We start from the raw sequence: 19,263 nt of genomic DNA, 5'->3' as shown, positions 1-19,263 counted from the left end.
CTCTCATTCTGTGCCTCCTTGGTCATTGGTAAGTTTATGAAGTCCTTCCTACATGCAACAATGCAATAGTCACCTGGCGAATGCAGCGATGTGTAGCATACTGCGAGATGGAGCATATGTCCTCTGCTGATGCCTGAAAGGAGCGGAGGTATAGAAGGCAAGTGCCGCGATCGCCTTCACCTCGACGGTCAGTGCAGTGCTCCTTACACTTGTAGACTGTATGTCTGCCTGTATGAGCTGGTATATCTCTGTGACCACCCCTTTTCGAAAGCGCAGCCTTCTAACGCACTGTGCCTCAGAGAGCTGCAGGTATGAGCGATGGTCCCTGAAAACTCGTGAGGGTAAGTCTGCGAGCTCTTTGATTACACTGATAATGTTGTTCAGTAAGCTTTCTTCCAGGTCTCTGCTCCATAGAAAAAGCAGCCAACCACAATGGCAGAGATAGAATAGGCACAATCTTTTTAATGTCCTTAAATGTCCATAAAAATGAAGTATAAACTCACAAAACGCTAAAGTGTAAAATGCAGCCTTCCCTCCAAATGCTTTCATTCACTGAACTGTAGCTCCATTTTTGAAGATGACGCTGTTAGTAGCGGTTTCGTCGTGAACCTGATCTGGTAAGACTTGCATTTTTGGGGCGTTTTTTTTTGCGGTATTTAAGAACGGTTGGCCGATTTTACCAAAACAGCGGAATCGGAGCATTTGATGCCCAGCAATGTCACAAAATGGTCCAAAAAAGGGCAGACGGTACTTTTTACCACCGGCAGTAAACCACTGGCTAATATTGAAAAATGATGATAAATATTTTTAGCGCCAAAAAACACACTTTTACCACGACAAAATGGTAGTAAAATGGGCGCAAACCTGGCCAATTTCTAGCCCTGTACAATATCAATGCATATTGTGTTTTTTTGCAGGAAATGAGCAAGTCAGCCATTTTCAATCACTTGAAGAAAGACTTGCATTTATATAGCACCTTTCGTGACCGTGGGATGTTCTAAAGTACTGTACAGCCAATGAAGTACTTTTTGAAGTGACGTTGCTGTTGTAATGTAAGAAGGTTGCAACAGGAAATTTTCAAATTTCATAATCGTTAAGGAATTATTTAGTATAAATAGATAGATAATTATAATTATAGATGCATAATTACCAAAACTGCTCTTCTAGTTCTGGAAGCAATAACCTGCAAATTAAGAAACATAATTTTATTTTAAATTCAAAGGAGCCTGGACTGCCCACCATATTATAGGAGTTTAAGGATGGAAAGTTATAGGGGCTGAAATTGTCCCTTTCTATAAGAGGCGGCCATAGGTCGGTAAGGACTCTCTGCTTGGTCGGCGCAGAGGGGCTCCCATTTTGAAAATTGTTCTCCATTTAGAGCAGTGTACAGGACCGCCCCAGTTTTACCGACCGGCGGCAACCCCCTTTCCGCCCCGCGTGGGAAATTGCCCCGCGGGAAATTGGCCCGCGGGAGCGGATCAGCCGCTGCTCGGTGCCCCCGACAGCTTTCCCCGACGGGAAGCTTCTTGTGGCTGGGCGGAGCGTCTGTCCTTCAAGAAGAGGGTGCACTGTCGCAGCCGACATTTTTTTTAATTGTCGGCCGACTGCCAGGTCGGCCCAACAATGGTAGCCGCAGGTTCAGCTGGGCTGCCAATAAGTGGCCCGGTACCCCCTCTTGGGTACCGGGCCGCTGGCCTAGCCAAAACCCTCCCTAATGGCCCAGTGTTCGCCACTACAGTGGCTGTAGAGTTCACAGCGGCCCTCCCCTTTAACTGAACGGGAGGAATGTTGTGACGCGTCAGCGCGATGCGCCACGTCCGTGTCACGCTGACATCATCATCGCAGCGCTAATGAACCGGAGAGACGGTGGTTCCAACCCGCCAGCACTTCCGCCCCGCTGACAACAGCAACACCGCTCCAACTGGAAATAATCAACAAAGACCTGAAAATTGCCAGATTCTCCGCCTCCTAAAATCGTAAATAACAGTTTGGGACAGAGGGCAATTTCGGCCTCATACTCTTTACAAAAAAATGACAATTTAAGAAAGCCTTCTGGCATTTATTTTGGCAGAAAAAGCAAGAAAATTTAACAAAACAGAGGATGCAGAGCCAAATGCCTTTTCTAAATAGCCTCATTTTTATGCACTCTCATTGCTTCAATCCCTTGGCCAAAAGCCAGCATGAGCATTATCTACAGCACCTGAATATTGGGAAACTCCTGCAAACGCCTTTGAGGGGGGAATACAAAAGGCACTTGAAACTGCAAACCTTTCTATTCATCAGATCCTCAGTCCTTTATGCGTAAGGTTATCTATTCAATGTCACTAAGGGTTTTTACACTCTGATATCCTGACTGCTATGGTAGACACAGACTGCCAGGCTGAGATGTACTGTGAGGCTCATCATCATACAACAATTATTTTCATCAATCTGCCTTCTGCCAGATTAAAGATCAGGTCATCCGTGAATGGCCTCATCTGTGAATATTGCTGGCCATTAATTATTGAATCATTTAATGTCCTATTCGAAATCATCTTCTGACAGTGATGCATCTCTCAAAACCAAAACAGTGGGAGCAGTTAACTGGAACACAGTAAAGAGGAGTAGTTTTGTTATAATGAACTTTTGTTTAGTTTCTAGTGGAAAGAGTCCAGACGTGGCCTTTCTGATGGCCCAGTGGGCTAAATGCATTGCCCGTTATGGTCCTCAAGCACATAGAGCAGGAAGATTCCAATTTCTATCCTTAGTGTGGAGGTGCAGCTGTTGAATTTGAAAATGTAAGTGAAAATAGCAAGAAAAGCAGAAATAAAATGGTTCTTTTTCATTTAATTAAACAACTTTCAAATTGAATAATTGTGAGGGAAAAACAATCATTACTGCTCTTATCCTGCACAGCACACATGCCTTCCACCCCTTACATTTAAAAAAAAACTTTACTGTTCCATTCTGGTCTCTCAATAGCTTGTTATTTGTTTTGCTTGATGTCAGATGGCTAAATTAATGTTTCAAAGAGCCAACTTTCTGTCACCCTGCACCAAAATAAAGCAGATGCCTATATATTTCAAACTGAAGCACAGCCTGCAGAGAGGCCTACTTGGATCCACACCCATCTTTCAAATCGACTGTATTTCTTGTGAAGAATTCAAATAAACATTTTTTCTATTCTGTTGTGTTCTCAGCGAGCTTAAATTGGTCAGGTTAAGAGATGAACTAAGATTAGCCATACCACTAGAACAAATGCCTATTTTATATTTTTACATAATGAGGCCTGGATTTGAACCCAATGTTAAAAGTCAAATATAAAACCACTAGATACTGCCATCCGTATTGTATAGATTGAGGTTTTTCTCTGTTTAAACATAAATCACATTCACAGATGAAACCAATTCTCTGAAACTTCAAGTAGCATTTCTGCACCCAATCATTAATTGTGAAACGGTTAACATTTCTGATTTTATTTAAAGCCTGTTAACACTCAGGATTAAATTCCTTTTGCCTTTCTCTTTGCCATTTTTTAAACAGTGGGAAATTGTTAATCTCACATGCACATCCTTGCTATGTTGACAAAGAAGCCACTAATTAGCTTTCTGTCTATTTAGTATCATCTTATTTTGCTATTTTCCTATTTTGATGGCTTCCTCTCCGTAGCTATGTAGTAGGACATAAAGAAAAGAAAGAACTTGCATTTATATAGCGGCATTCATGTCCTCAGGATGGCCCAAAGTGTTTTTGAAGTGTAGTCACTATTGTAATGTAGGGAAATGTGGCAGATAATCTGCACATAGCAAGATCACATAAACAGCGATAAGGTTAATACAACTAAAACTGTACCATTTCAGTTTATCCCTCCTATATGATTACATGATGCTCTGTTTAACCTCGATCAAGGTAAGACTACTGACAATGTCGTCAATATTTCTGGAATCACACTGGTGGGCAATGTTCCCATCGCAGTATCGTACATTAAATCAGCATTAATGCTATTCATCGTAACAGGAATGACTGAAGGAAGGGGTATGGTAGCATCGTGGATATGTTATTGGATTAGAAATCCAGAGATCTAAACTAATGATCTGGAAACCTGAGTTCAAATCTCATCATGTAAGCTACAGAATTTAAATTCAGCTAATTCAAATCTGGAATTGTCTTTAAAAAGTTAGTATCAGTAATGGTGATCATGAAACTATCAGATTGTTATAAAAACCCATCTGGTTCACTAATATCCTTTAGACAAGGTAATCTGCCTCCAGAGCCACAGCAATGTAGATCACCACCACTTCTTAAGGGCAATTAGGGATGGGCCTTGCCAGCGATGCCGAAATCAGGGAGAAAATCCCTCCTCATCTTCCAATAGTTTCTATGGAATCTTCTCCGTCAACCTGAGAGGGCAGATGGGACCTCGGTATAACATCTCATCCCATAGGTGGAAGAGGAACCCTGTTGTGGAGCATAGAAACAAAGTCTGATTTTGAGGTGTATTTGATGTTCTTGATGAATTCTAAAACCATTCTAGACAATCTCATGTATTATTAAGCATATTACTATTTAGAAAAAGCTCATGTGACATTGATAACAAATTACCAATGTAATATGAGGCTCCACCTAGTGGACTACTGTGGTAATGCAAATGCTGCTGTAAATACAATAAAAGTCACATGATGTATTGGAGCCATCTTGTGTGTAGTGTGTTCGTGATGTCATAAAGAATATATCACATTGGCGATGTAGGATCGGATTTCTGGATTCCCTAGCTGAACTTTTTGTTGCTGGATGTTCCAACCAACCAACAGAGACTTTGAGAGATTTGTTTTGTAGCACAGCTAAAAATCCAATTTAAATTACAAGCACACTTGGCTGAACTGAAGAGTTCAGATGGCTGCACCTATGGGAATAATAGGGCGCTTGGGTGAGTTACATCAGGACCAAGAGATTTTCGGAGCGTATGTGGAGTGGCTAGAAATGTTTTTCACCGCAAATAGTATCGACAAAGACCCCGATGATGAAAACCATAGCCGGGTGGTTTTAGAAAGGAAACGGGCTATTTTCTTGACTGAAGCAGGCACCGAGATGTATGAAACTCTGAAAAATGTGCTTGTTCCTGTCAAGTCAAAGGACATGCCACTGACGCAGACAAGTTAGAACAGCACTACAGTCCTGAGCCCCTGGACATTGCTGAAAGTTATCGTTTTGGAATACGAGATCAATTAATTGACGAGAGTATCACTGAGTACATTGTAGCTTTTGAAAAGCTATCTATTCACTGTCATTTTGAAAAATTTCAAGACCGAGTATTGCGTGATCACTTTGTTTGTGGGATGAAAAATGAAGCAATCAGAAGAAAGTTGTTGACAACCCCTAACTTGACTTATGATTTAGCTTATCAAATAGCTATGTTGATGGATATGACCCGACCAATACTCCAGAGAATTTTGAGCCATTTCCAGTCGTCAGATAACCGAGGTGGATCGTCCACAGGTTAAAAATAAAAGGCAGTTGGGCCCAAGACCTCAGCAACTGGCACATTGAAGTCATTGCTCAAAGCTGTCCATATGTGAAGGCACTGTTTCTTCTGCAAGTAAATTGGGTATCTTGCAAAGGCATGCCAATTAAAGAGTAAACGGATGTTCAATGCTATAAGTGGAAAATGCCAGACGCTACATAGCATTAAAGAGAAGCAACAGGATGAGGAGAGTCTGGAGATACACATCATCAGGAGCACAATGGTACCTAACAACAATTCACAAAATCTCATCATCCAAATAAATGTTGCAGGAACCAGGATACCCATGGAAATTGACACTGGTACATCCATGAGTGTAGTATCAGAACCTCGACAAGTTGAGTGATTTTCCACTGGAGAAGTCGAAGATCGAGCTGTGAGGCTACTCAAGAGAGCAAATCACTGTGGTAGGACATATCACTGTACCAGTGAAATACAAGGATCAGTTTCAGAACTTGCCTCTCTTAGTAGTGGCAGGAGACAAGCCTGCCTTACTAGATAGAAATTGGTTGGGATCACTGAAGCTGGATTGGAATTAGATTTTTTGTGTTAAAACGAGATTTCCATTGAAGGATAATGTCATCAAATAGTATCCAAAAGTGTTCCGTGAAACAGGCAGTCCGATCCAAGGCTTCAAGGCGAATGTTGAAGTACAGAAGGACGCTAGACCAGTTTACTGCAGTCCACATCCCGTACCATACGTACTCAAGGAGAAAGTTGAGCAAGAATTCAAAAGACTAGAAACTGAGAGCAGTATCTCCGAGATAGATCCTAGTAACTGGGCTACATCCATTGTTGTTGTACCTGTCAGATGGTAATGCTGATGCTATATCCAGGTTGCCATCCCCATCACAAGTTACAAGCAATAGGGAAAAAGTGCTCTATTTTTCATACATTGATGAACTGCCAGTCATAGCTGAAGAGATTGGTAGAGCAACCAAACGTGACCCAGTTATGTAAAAGGTGTATGATTATATAGCAAATGGTTGGCCAAACCAGGCATCAGAGAAAAATATTCATCTATACTTCGTTCGTAGGAATGAATTATCAGTAGATAAAGATTGTGTTATATGTGGTGCAAGAGTAGTTATTCCAAATAAGCTCAAGTCCAAGTTGTTAGGAGATCTTCACGACCAGTAATTGGGCTACACCCATTGTTGTTGTACCTGTCAGATGGTAATGCTGATGCTATATCGACCTTTGGATACTGTTTGATGAAATGTGTTTGACCAAGAGTTTTGCATGCAATTACTTATGGTGGCAAGGTTTAGATAAAGATCATGGGCTCGAACCTCCACTTTTTTTGCATGCTTAACGCCCACTTAACGCCCATTTTACCACTGAAATGACGTATAATATCACCCATTTTGGCACAAAATGAAAACTGATGGGCATTTTTCGGAAACTTATCACCGAGCGTTACTTTTCCCATGTGCTTAACGGCGGTAAAAATTTTACTGCCTGCCAACTTTTTTTGGATGGAATCATCAGAATGGGCGAATTCAACGGCCATAATATCACCCGGCGTTACTTTCCGCACGGATTTAACGCCGAGATTCAAAATTAACGCCAGCCCACTTTTTTTGTCGTAAAAATCATATTTGGCCCAGGAGATCGCTCACCGGCACTTTTCCCACCTCGCACACATATTGTCCACAATATCGCTCACCTAAAAAAACCACAAAAAGTGGAAATATTCTGAATGAATGCCAGCGGTCTGGCTGACATTTTTAAAATCCCATTCTTACATGAGGAGCTGAAATCTGAACGATTTGTCTGAAAGAGCGTTGATGTGAGCGACACCGCTGACACACTGCTGTGTGTGTGCAACTCAGACATCAATGGTGCCAGTTAAAGTTTATGTTGATTGATGTTAAGTTGTATTTAACCCTTTCATTTTAAAGAATCAACAGTGTGTAACAGCACACCTATCTGAGACAATGCGCAACAAAGTTATGTTCAATAACAAAAATTTTATACCAACATTGGTCTGAAATCATATATCGCAGGCAATAACACCCAACCCCCATCCACAGCCCACTTTTTCTGCCATTGACATCAATCACATGTTCAACATGTCCACCAACACAGAATACAAAGGCCCAGCCCCCATACATTGCAACAAATTGCATACACTCAGGTGGAGATATAACACCGCCATCACCTGCGGATATGCACCTCACTTTCCTCCCCCCTTCCCCTGCTTCTCTTCACCTCTACCCCTTCCCCTCCTCGCACCACGGCGCCTGGCCGAGGAGCTCCTCAGGCGGTGCCTCATTGGGGGGGATGAAGGCAGATGTGGTCGTTGCACTGGTACGGGAGCGGGGGGTGCCGAGGGGGCAACATTCTCTGATGCAGAAGCAGGATCTTGGTCCTTGCTCTCATCTGTTGTTCGCAGTGGTGGTGTGGAACCTAGGGGTGGAGTGCTGCACTCGGAGACCACTGGGAGGCCTGTGGCAGCAGTGTTCCTGGCTATCGCATCCAGGGACTCTGCCATCTGCGCAATGTACTCAGTCATGGTGGCCAGCTGTCGGGATATGCCCCCCAATGCTTCGATGAGCTGGTCACCAATGTCTACAGTCCTCCTGGACAACTGTACCATCTCTCCGCTGTCATGTGGCACTCATGGAACAGACCTGCCGCATCCACGGGAGCTCCGCGGGATCGGCGCCGTCCTGGTGACAAATGGGGTGCCCTGTGGTGAGGTGCTTGGGGTCGGTACCTCCAGAGTGGAGATGGGAATGACCGGAGGACCACTAGATGGCCTTGGGGTGGAATGGCTTCTGGAGCGTAACGATGTAGGTTCCTCAAAATCCGCGCTCTCAGCCGTGGAGAACAGATCCAGCGGATTGACGGGCGAGACGGAGCTCTTCAGCATCAGATATAGGGTCGTCCGTCGACTCCTGCCCCGCGCCCCCACCTTCTTGCTTCTGTGGTCTTGCCTTGGAACACGCTGCTGGTTGAGCTGCAAAACACAAATGAAGTCATTAGAGGAGAAAGGGGTGCTAGGGTCACAAGGTGAGTCCAGCGCTACACACAGCATATGCACGACAAAAGCACCACCGCTCTCAAAATCATCGCAGACATCACATTTCATGACCATCAACACATTTGCATTCCAATAATTTTCATTAGGCCAGCATTATTTCTATGACACTTCAGAAATCATCTATCATATATGATTGTTCGGATATGAGTGGGTGTGGCATCTGTTGACTTTACATTACGCAATGGTGTAAGCTTTACTCACGTGGCATCACTTCAGGGTCTGCAGATGTGTCCGTGGCTGTCCGGTACTGCTTCCCCACGAGTGCGAACACACTCATGTCAGTGATGTCGCTGGGGACTGGTGGCCCCCCACCTGTTTGCCTCTGCACAGACCTCATCTTCGATAGCTTCTTCTGTAAAAGGTGACAGGACGACATGGCATGAGATCATTGCATGATATCATTGCTAGGTACTGTCGCAGAGACTGATACAACACATAACCGACAGATGTAATCATCATTATTATGAAAATTATCCTTCTTTACCTAAAGACGTGCACCGTGACCGCAGGCTTTGAGTAAAACATTCCCAGTAAAAGTGAAAGACTTCACATCTGATGATAGTCACTCATGACTGTTACAAATCAAATTATATAAATACATAAGTACATGTAAATCAATGTAATACTTACTTTTGCAGATCGCACAAGGTCGTTCCATCATTTGCAGCATTGGTTGCCCTCACGCACTTTTTTGGTCGCCGTAGAGACCACCTCTGTTATCTCGGTCCATATCTTCTGGTATGCCTTTGGGGTAGGCTTCCCACGCCCTCCCTGTGTCAAATCACCCCAGCGTGACTCGACCAACCTCCTGCAGGAGGGAGGCATTTGCCTCATCCGATAACCTCCTGGCTCTTTTACGCCCTCCAATATGGTCCTCTCCCAGCTCACTGCTCTCTCCAGCATCAGTCTCCACAGCGTGCTGTGATGCCTCCTCCTCTCTCTCTATTGTAGGCCAAATTCGGTCAAATATGTGGCTGGTAACAGCTATTCTTTGTTTGCCTACTTGCTGTGAAGCTCTAAAGTCTCTCTCCTTCCTCCCAAAGCAGCCATACAATACCCCGCCATGCCTTCAGTCCCTCTGAGCTCCCTCTCTCTCTGTCTCCTCTTCTGCGCATGTCATGATGACCCTTGACCTCCAGAATCGCGAGAATCGAGCGTTGCCATGCTGTTGCTAAGGACGGCCACACTTTACGGCAGAAGGTCAAAAAAATGTAACGCTACCGCCCATTTTATATCGCACGTGGTAACGCCCATTTTCAAAAGTGGAGACTAGGTGGTTTGAGAATCGGCGAGAAGCCAGTGATCTGAAAACCCTTTTTTACCACCCATGCCAAAAATATCACTCATTTTTGGGCGATAAGCACAAAAGTGGAAGTTCTAGCCCATAGAATATATCGTCAGTCAGTGTACAACATGTCAATCGGTAAGCAAGAAAGCACCATCTGTACCATTAGAGCTATGGAAATGGCCTCCCAGTGTGTGGCAAAGGTTACATGTAGATTTTGCTGAGCTAGAAGGACAGCAATTGGTCATTGTGATTGATAGCTCTTCGAAGTGGGTAGAGGTGTTTCCGATGCAGAAAATAACAAGTAAAACACTAGACAATTTGCAAAGATTGTTTTCTTCATATGACCTCCCAGAATAAATTGTGTCTGATAATGGGCCGTAATTTTGTTCAGAAGAATTTGCACAGTTCATGAGCAGAAATTATGTGAAATGTACCAAGGTTCCACCATATCATCCTGCTTCAAATGGTGCAGCAGAGTGCACAATACAAATTGTAAAACGTGCCCTCATCCAGCAAATGATGATGAAAGATGATATGTTGTCGTTGGACCACAAATTAGCAAATTTTCTAATTACTTATCATAATTCTCCTCATACAACTTCTGGTAGAACACCAGCAGAGTTGTTTCTCAAACAACAGCCATGAACCAGGTTCTCGTTGTTAAAGCCAAACTTGGCACAGTCAGTAGAAGAGAAACAATTAAGGCAGAAAGAGAATCATGATAGAGGTAGAGTAAGAGGGAAGTGTGAAATTGAATCAGAAGGTTAGAGTAAAGAACCATCACCATAAATGGTTAAAGTGGTTACCAGGAAGAGTAGTGAAGATATGTGGTCCTCGCACATATTTGGTCAAGATGTTTGATCATGGAACAGTTAGGTTTGTTCATATTGATCATATTTTATCTACAGATGTGGAAGGAGTTAAAAGTTGGAGTGATTCGATTATTTCTGATGAGTCAGATAGTCTTGTTACAAGTACAGTACCAGTAGCAAATCCTACATCAGATGTACTAGAAACAAGTCCAAGAGAAAGTCAGAATTTAAGTCTGAGACCGAGTCAGGCAGACAAACAGTCTGATGTTGTAGAGAGTCCAAATGTGGATCAAGGACATCCTTTGGAGAAAAACTCTCCCTAGGCTCAGCCTAGAATGAGTAAGTTCGACACCATGTTTGGAAGGTTAGGTTCAAGAGCGAAGGTATCCTCTTCAAAACAGAAAACAAGTGGTTAAGTTGGATTTATAAATATGGCAAAATAAGTCCATGGGGCTAGAACCTCCACTTTTTTTGCATGCTTAATGCTCATTTACCGCCCATTTTATCACTGAAATGCCATATATCACCCTTTTTGACACAAAATGGAAATTGACGGACATTTTTTGGAAACTTATCACCGAGCATTACTTTCCCCATGTGCTTAACACCGGGAAAAAATATTACCGGCTGCCTACTTTTTTGGGGTGGAATCATCAGAATGGGCGAATTCAACGTCCATAATATCACCCAGTGTTACTTTCCGCACAGATTTAATGCCGAAATTCAATATTTCCCACTTTTTTTTGTCATAAAGAGCACATTTGGCAAAACTAATGCCCAGGAGATCGCCCACTATCACTTTCCCTACCTCACACACATATCGCCCACAATATCGCTCACCCAAAAAACCACCCACAAAAAGTGGAACTGTTCTGAACAAACGCCAGCGGTGTGGTTGGCATTTTTAAAATCCCGCTCTTACGTGAGGAACTGAAATCTGAAAGATTTGCCTGAAAGAGTGTTGATGTGAGTGACAACGCTGACACACTGCTGTGTGTGTGCAGCTCAGACATCAATGGTGCCCATCACCTTGGTGCCAGTTAAAGTTTACGTTGATTGATGTTAAGTTGTATTTAACCCTTTCATGTTAAGGAATCAACAGTGTGTAATGGTGCACCTATCTGAGACAATGCGCAACAAGGTTATGTTCAATTACAAAAATTTTATACCAACATTGATCTGAAATCATAAGTATCACAGGCAATAACACCCAACCCCCATCCACAGCCCACTTTTTCTGCCATTGACATCAATCACATGTTCAACATGTCCACCAACACAGAATACAAAGGCCCAGCCCCCATACATTGCAACAAATTGCTTACACCCAGATGGAGATATAACACTACCATCACCTGTGGACATGCACCTCATTTTCCTTCTCCATTCCCCTTCTTCTCCTCACTTCTACCCCTTCCCCTCCTCGCTCCATGGCACCTGGTCGAGGAGCTCCTCAGGTGGTGCTTCATTGGGGGGGTATGAAGGCAGATGCGGTCGTTGCACGGGTACAGGAGCAGGGGGTGCCGAGGGGGCAACATTCACTGATGCAGAAGCAGGATCTTGGTCCTTGCTCTCATCTGTCGTTTGCATTGATGGTGCGGAACCTAGGGGTGGAGTAAAATATTCCCGGTAATAGTGGAAGACCTCACATCTAATGATAGTCACTCATGACTGTTACAAATCAAATTATATAAATACATAAGTACATGTAAATCAATGTAATACTTACTCTTGCAAATCCCACAAGTTCGTTCCATCGTTTGCGGCATTGGTTGCCCTCACACACTTCGTTGGTCGCCGATGAGGCCACCTCTGCTATCTCAGTCCATATCTTCTGGTACGCCTTTGGGGTGGGCTTCCCACGCCCTCCTTGTGTCAAATCACCCCAATGTGACTCGACCAACCTCCTACAGGAGGGAGGCATTTGCTGTGATGCCTCCTCCTCTCTCTCCATTATAGGCCAAATTCGGTCAAATATGTGGCTGGTAACAGCTGCTTTTTGTTTGTCTACTTTCTGTGAAGCTCTAAAGTCTCCCTCCTTCCTCTCAAAGCAGCCACGCCACACCCAGCCACGCGTTCAGTCCCTCTGAGCTCCCTCTCTCTCTGGTTCCTCTTCTGCGCATGTCATGATGACACTTGACCTCCAGAATCGCGGGAATCGAGCGTTGCCATGCCGTTGCTAAGGATGGTCACACTTTACGGCAGAGGTCAAAAAATTTAACGCTACCGCCCATTTTGTATCGCTCGCGGTAACGCCCATTTTCAAAAGTGGAGACTAGGTGCTTTGAGAATGTGTGAGAAGCCGGCGATCTGAAAACCCTTTTTTAACACCGGAAATATCTAGAGCTCCACCTAGTGGACTACAGTGGTAATGCAACTGTTGCTGTAAATACGATAAAAGTCACATGATGTATTGGAGCCATCTTGTTTGTAGTGTGTTAGTGATGTCATAAAGAATATATCACAACCGGCTTTTTCTACCTCGTGCAGTGTTGGGGTTTTGCCGAGGTGGTGGCGGGTGGCATGCTGCGGGATGGTGTCGAGAACACTCGGGTCAAAGGCAGAGTCTCGATTGAGGAGATCTTTGAAGTGCTCCTTCCAGCGAGTCCTTGATGAGTGTTTCCTCGAAAAAGCCATAAGACAGCTTAAAAACAATAAGGCTACGGGAGCGGATGGAATCCCCGTTGAGGCACTGAAGTATGGCGGAGAGGCGCTGTTGGCGTGAATACATGACCTCATCTCTCTCATCTGGAAGGAGGAGAGTATGCCGGGAGATTTTAGAGATGCAATGATCATGACCATCTTTTAAAAAGGGGACAAGTCCGACTGCGGCAACTACAGAGGAATCTCCCTGCTATCAGCCACTGGGAAAGTCGACGTTAGAGTCCTCCTCAACCGTCTTCTCCCTCTGGCCGAGGAGCTCCTTCCGGAGTTGCAGTGCGGATTTCGTCCCCTCCGGAGCACAATGGACATGATTTTTGCAGCGCGACAGCTGCAGGAAAATTGCAGGGAACAACGCCAGCCCTTATACATGGCCTTCTTCGACCTTACAAAGGCCTTTGACACTGTCAACCACGAGGGTCTATGGAGCGTCTTCCTCCGCTTTGGACACCCCCAAAAGTTCGTCACCATCCTCCACCTGCTCCACGATGACATGCAGGCCGTGATCCTTATCAACAGGTCCATTACAGACCCAATCCACGTCCGGACCGGTGTCAAACAGGACTGCGTGATCGCCCCAACCCTCTTCTCAATCTTTCTCACCGCCATGCTCCACCTCACAGTCAACAAGCTCCCTGCTGGAGCAGAACTAAACTACAGAACCAGTGGGAACCTGTTCAACCTTCGCCGTCTCCAGGCCAGGTCCAAGACCGCCCCAACCTCTGTCGTCGAACTACAGTACACGGACGACGCTTGCGTCTGCGCACATACAGAGACTGAACTCTAGGTTATAGTAGACGTTTTTAATGACGCGTATGAAAGCATGGGTTTTACGCTAAACATCCGTAAGACAAAGAGGTCCTCCACCAGCCTGTCCTCGCTGCACAGCTCTGCCCACCAGTCATCAAGATCCACGGCACAGCCTTGGACAACATGGACCATTTCCCATACCTCGGAAGTCTCTTATCAACAAGAGCAGGCATTGATGACGAGATTCAACACTGCCTCCAGTGCGCCAGTGCAGCCTTCGGCCGCCTGAGGGAAAGAGTTTGAAGACCAGAACCTCAAAACTTCCACCAAGCTCATGGTCTACAGGGCTGTAGTAATATCTGTCCTCCTGTATGGCTCAGAGACATGGACCATGTACAGCAGACACCTCAAGTCGCTGGAGAGATACCACCAACGATGTCTCCGCAAGATCCTACAAATCCCCTGGGAAGACAGTCGCATCAACATTAGTTTCCTCGGCCAGGCCAACATCCCCAGCATTGAAGCACTGACCACACTTGATCAGCTCCATTGGGCAGGCCACATTGTTCGCATGCCTGACACAAGACTCCCAAAGCAAGCGCTCTACTCGGAACTCCTTCACAGCAAACGTGCCAAAGGTGGGCAGAGGAAATGTTCCAAGGACATCCGCAAAGCCTCCCTGATAAAGTACAACATCCCCACTGACACCTGGGAGTACCTGACCAAAGACTGCCCTAAGTGGAGGAAGTGCATCCGGGAGGGCGCTGAGCACCTCGTGACTCATCGCCGAGAGCGTGCAGAAAACAAGCACAGGCAGCGGAAAGAGCATGCGGCAAACCAGTCCCAACCACCCCTTCCCTCAACGACTATCTGCCCCACCTACGACAGAGACTGTGGTTCTCATATTGGACTGTAGAGCCACCTAAGAACTCATGCTAAGAGTGGAAGCAAGTCTTCCTCGATTCCGAGGGACTGCCTATGATGATTACAACCGGCAGATGTTGAGAGACAGAAGTAAAGATGAGACAGCATCACGTGAGAAGTCCTAGGATGTTGCAAGGTTATTGTCTGTAGGGAATTACAAGGTGTTCCACAATGGATAAATTATGGATAATACCTCCTTCTGCACATTATATAAAAAATTAAAACACACATTAGATACACTCATGCAAACGTTTATGTGGGAAAAAAGATTTAAATTAATAAAAACAAAACCAGAAAATGCAGGAAACACACAGCAGATCACTCAGTATCTATGGCATGAAAAACCAGCACAGCATTTCGGGTCAGGTCTTTCTTTAGAACTGAAGACTGAAAGATAGGAAAACAATTCAACAGAATTAGAAAAAAGGAAAGGGAAAATTCCAATGTAGAGATGGAGTTGACAGGTTGAGTGACTGCAATCCGCTGAAAAGAAAAGCAAGAGATTGTTAGATGGTAGAAAAGAAACAAACGATTGTGGAAATAGCTGACAGACAGAGACCCAACCAAGGTTAAAATGGGGGGGGGGGGGAAAGGCAGAAAGTGAAATCAAAATACAGCGGATGGAAGTATCAACTTTGGAAGGGGCATAAAACTAATGTTAACTGATCGACCACCAACTATACATCCCACTGGATTTTCCTTTCCTGTGAACCCAATGGAAAGGAAATTTGAGTGGGGTGTATAAAGTGCGGTTGATCAATATCGCCAGTTTTATGCTCTGCCAAACTTAAAAGTTCCATTTACTGGGTCTGCCAGTTCACGAAAATTGAAAAATCTGGTAACACCCAACGTGGGTTCCAATAAAGGATCTCCAGCGCAAATGTCAATCTGCTTCTTCTCCCCCCAGACAACAATAGAACCATTGTACATCACTAGCATGCCTGGCTATGGAAAACATGGTCAATTTGGCTAATGTCTGAACTTATTATAGTTACTATTCAGATTAGAGAGCTGTAGAGTATCTAAAAGAAAGCTATGGGGGAACTTTAACTCTAACCATTTGGGTATGGTCGGAGTAGTTAAGCAATTAAAATGGAACGGCTCCATTTCCCACTCTGTTCCCGCCGACCTTTGACTTTAATGAGTTTGGCGGTAGATGAGGCAGCCGCCAGCCTCAGGCAGGAGCATCATGCATAAATACTTGTAGGTCACTGGCAGCACTTTAACCTGAGCTTACCTGTCAGGCTACAGCAAGTGGGCAGCTGGTGAGAATGATGAAGAGACCCTGCAGGCAAGTCAAAAATGTTTCTTTGTGTGGCCTGTAGCAGCAAGAGTGCCATCAGGCCCCATAAGGAAAATAGCCTCTGCCTCAAACGTCACCCCCAATCATCCCGCAAGACCCTCCTGCAACCCCCCTCTCCAACACTTACCAGAAAGCTGATGGGCTTGATGGCTCTGCTTTACGCCCTTTTCCCATTCCAGGCGGGAAATGGACCAGCCGTATTTAAATGAAGTCTGGGAGTTAAAATACCCCAGGCCTGATACTTAAGCCAGCACACCCCACCCCCCACCCACCCCCCATCTCCCCCAGCCAGCCGAAAAGCACTCTGGGTTAAAATCGACCCCAAGGTTCTGTTCTTGAAGCTTGCTGGTACAGAAGCACATGGGTAGTGGACACTGGCAGCCTTCTGCCACATCACCTGAATGCTTATGCTTCATGTATGAGAGTTCTGTCTACAGTCAGAGCAGCTGTAATGACTTACTAGCTTGTTTTCTTTTTACAAATCACCCAGTTCTCTAACTGCAGGTCACCGATGCATGATGCACCTCAGTCGTACCACCTCCCACATTGTTCCACAAGTTAGCACTTATGAATCAGGCCTAAGAACCCCATAACAAATGTGTTGCCTAGTGTATCATGCACATCACCATTTTATCATGTCTGTGAACCTGTCAAGGGACAGCAAAGACAAATGGAGGTGAATGACCAAGTCAGAGCACAAAAATGAGATTATACAATGACCAGTGAGATTTCATAAAGACTAAGCACTGTCACGCATACATGTGATGAATCAGGTGCATTGATACACTGTGCACAGTCAGTGTTTTATATATGCTGAGGGAACGGAGCTCTTCATCTATTTATATCACCTTGAAAAACTGAAACTCACCACAGAGAATTTGCCACACAAACAAATGACTTAAAGCTTCCCCGATGACTCAGCAAGTTTACCCAGAAGTTGAGCGGGAAAGTCCCAGATTTGATCCTGTGCTGAGTTGCCTGACCTTAACCGCAGCATCAGTATCTAAAAATAAGAGTAGGCCACCCCACCCATTGAGCCTTCTCCACCATTTTGTTAGTTAAGGCAGCTCAACCTTTTGAATATCATTAACCTGCCTTTTCTCCTGACGGGTGATTCTGCAATCTGGCAGTCCCAATGGGAAGCACCAATCACAGGGAGTGCATCTCGCAAATTCACTGGAGCACAGACCATGATTTTCCATCCATTAATTTTAATGAATGGAAAATCACGGTCTGCATTGCTGCGATTTCCCAAGATGTGTTCTCAGCAAGACCTGGCTTCCAGCTGGGAGTGCCGTATCACAACATCAATCATCATATGTTTTAATACCTTCACTTCCCAATAAGTATCTGTGTCCCATTTACACACCTCAATTTATTGTGCATCTGTGAATTTCTGGATCAATGTGCTGATATTCTCATAAACCTTTGTCTGAAAAAGTCCATCTTAGCTTGAATTCTTGTCCTGGATTTTTCTACAAAAGGGAAGAGTCATTCCCTATCTCTTATGTTAATTCCTTTCATTCTTTTTAACACCTCAACCAAATCACTCTTTAACCTCTTCACCACCAAGAAATATAATCAATGTTTACCCACTCACTTACAGCTCAGTCCCTTCATTCCAAGAATCATCCTGGTGAATCACCAGTATAACCTTCCTAAACTAAGGAGCCCAAAACCGAACACATTATTCAAAATGAAGGCCAGTACAATCTCAGAACACTAGAGGCAGCAACAGAAAAATCGAGCGAGGCTCCTGATCACTTCAACCAAACTCTGCGGACAAAAGCGTAAATTAATTAATGTAGATGAACACAAACAATAGGAGGACATGAAGGATATCACCATGTCTAGATAGTTATGATGCCACCATTCATCTTTTTCATTTCATCTACAAATCTTTCCCTAAACTGGGAATGGTTGTTGGTGCCGGGTGGTTCTAGTTTATGGCCAGTTGAATCAAACCAATAGCATAGGTTTCCAAAAATTGTAAGCTTCATTCTACCACTTACTTTGGAGGCAGTTCAGAGAAGATTCATATACTTGCATTGGAGGCAGTTCAGAGAAGGTTCACTAGGTTGATTCCGAAGATGAGAGGGTTGACTTATGAGGAAAGGTTGAGTAGGATGTGCCTCTATTCATTGGAATTCAGAAGAATGAGAGGTGATCTTATCAAAATGTATAAGATTATGAGGAGGCTTGACAAGGTGGATGCAGAGAAGATGTTTCCACTGATAGGGGAGATTAGAACTAGGGGACATAATCTTAGAATAAGGGGCCGCCCATTTAAAACTGAGATGAGGAGGAATTTCTTCTCTCTGAGGGTTGTAAATCTGTGGAATTCGCTGCCTCAGAGAGCTGTGGAAGCTGGGACATTGAATAAATTTAAGACAGAAATAGACAGTTTCTTAAACAATAAGGGAATAAGGGGTTATGGGAAGCGGGCGGGGAAGTGGACCTGAGTCCATGATCGGATCAGCCATGATCGTATTGAATGGTGGAGCAGGCTCGAGGGGCCGTATGGCCTACCCCGCTCCTATTTCTTATGTTCTTACCAACAATTGTAAAACACAAGAACTGACTCTAAACTCTGAACATGACTGGCTAGCACTCTGCCTAGTGGATTAACTGGTATTAAATTTTATTTAAACTGACTCAACCAGAATGGCCATTGCAAAAATGTGCAGACCTAGTCAATGGTGTCGCAAAAATATGCCAAAGGCATTATCCATAAATTTATGTTATGCATCATATGAAGACCATTCCAAATAAATATGATAGAATTTATGTTTATGTTTTACTCAGTAACTTTTCCCTTAATATGTTAACTCACACACTGTCGTATTTCAGTACCAGCTCTGGTTGAAGGATTACTATCCCGATTATTTCTTCTACAACCACCAGTGTCTATGGTGTGCATCGACACTGACATCATCATTCTTCACCAGCTTCATTGTAAATTATAAATTTGTATTA

Source organism: Pristiophorus japonicus, chromosome 10, assembly GCF_044704955.1.
Source record: "Pristiophorus japonicus isolate sPriJap1 chromosome 10, sPriJap1.hap1, whole genome shotgun sequence".
Classification (NCBI taxonomy): Eukaryota; Metazoa; Chordata; class Chondrichthyes; family Pristiophoridae; genus Pristiophorus; species Pristiophorus japonicus.
This window is presented reverse-complemented; position numbering follows the sequence as displayed.